Source organism: Galeopterus variegatus, unplaced genomic scaffold, assembly GCF_000696425.1.
Source record: "Galeopterus variegatus unplaced genomic scaffold, G_variegatus-3.0.2 Scaffold10665, whole genome shotgun sequence".
NCBI classification, from domain to species: Eukaryota; Metazoa; Chordata; class Mammalia; order Dermoptera; family Cynocephalidae; genus Galeopterus; species Galeopterus variegatus.
In genome coordinates, this window is record NW_007736776.1 from 46,507 (window position 1) to 48,111 (window position 1,605).

Sequence of the window (1,605 nt, forward strand, 5' to 3'; positions counted from 1 at the left end):
TTGTCTGTGTGCTCGGAATTCATGTGGTTAAGTGGGATCCATGTTGACTTTTCTTTCCTTAGAATAGAGTATTACCTCAGTTACTTCTCATCTTTAGAAGAGATAATAGATGACATTAAGAATAAAATATCATATATAGTATATTAATAATAAAATGTTATGGGTATATTAGTATATTACACTATCATATATACTAACATATATCTTAATGTTAGTGTATTGTCATATCATATCGACAATACTAATTATATACATATTATATGACACTAATGTATAATAATATGTGATATACTAGTATATATTAGCATATTAATGAGATTGGTTAACAGTGAATAATTCACACTGCCTTTTTAAACAATGTGGAACCTGGCATTTCTAAGATGAGCCCTGGATGAAGAGTCTCCCTGTGGAGGGGGCAGATGGACAAAGCAGCCCTGATGCTGATGCTGAGCTGCTTTTTGTGGGGTCTCCCGTGAGTTGCCCCTTCTCTGCACCCCGTCCTCTGGGAGGGGGGCTCCCCTTCCTTCACTTCCCTGTGACATAGCAGAAGCAAGACCAGAACATTCATGATGACTTGACTTGGGGATAACACAAGAAACAGCAGTGTGGACAGAACTTCCCAGACTGGCCTCCTACTAGTGGTTTGCTCTGGGTGTTCAAAAAGAAGAGAGTCCAGAGGATTCTTTCTTTTAAACCTGTGACCCCTTTTTTCCAGGTGTGTCCTCAGTCCCTCTGATTCGAGATTTTTGACCAACCATTTGGATAAAAGACAACTTCCTCAGGATAATACAGTGGCTAAAGCCTTGGAGTAAGGCACAGCTGGGTTTTAACCCGAGCTGTTTGATCTTGTGCAAATTACTTACATCCCTTAAGTCTTGGTTTTCTCTCTGTGGAAGAGGGCTAATAATGCCTTTCTCATTAGGTCTCTCTTATTAGCATAGGGCCTGATGTGAGGTAGCCCCCGATAAATCAGCCAGTATTTAGCTTTATTTTCTATATGAATTACAATTAACACTTTAAACAGTACAATTTTATCTTACTATTTGGACAAAATGTTGATAAGCTTCATCACACAAAAGTCTGACTTCTTAAACTAGTCTATTTAGTACACTTTTACCTTTTCATGTTGATTCAAGGCCATTGTTAAAAAAACTTTTAAAAATCATTTCCCTATAGCTGTTCATATAAATAGAGACAAAGTATGAGTCTATAACCTAGTGGAAAAAGTGAGAACAAAAGTTACCTAGAATTTTCATTCTTGAAAAATATCTATCGTGTAAGCTTGCTTCTTTTGGTTTGGTGATTTTTGAACCAAAATCTTAAATCTACTAAGATGTCTCTACTTCTACCATCTTGTCTTATTGATTGTCTTGGCCCAAATAATGGAAGTTGGAGGTTCCAGGGGCATTTCCACTTTCGACCAACGATCCTTTGCGTTCTCATCCCCTTTCTTTCCTTATTCGGTGCTAACCCTACGTGTGCCTTCTCTACCACTTCTCTGGGTCTTTGCTTGCACAGTCGTGGCTCGTCTTGTCCAGGCACTGATGGCCAGTTAGAGGTGTCCTTTCCTTCTGGATTCGAAGAGGCCACCTTTCTTTTTTTTTT

The 1,605-nt window shown here is 38.5% G+C and overlaps 1 protein-coding gene across 1 annotated transcript in view; it reads left to right on the forward strand.

Moving 5' to 3' along the window:
* Positions 1-1,605, forward strand: part of LOC103610143 (nesprin-1-like) — a 20,623-nt gene that overhangs the window by 7,735 nt on the left and 11,283 nt on the right. The gene's annotated exons all lie outside the window — the stretch shown is intronic.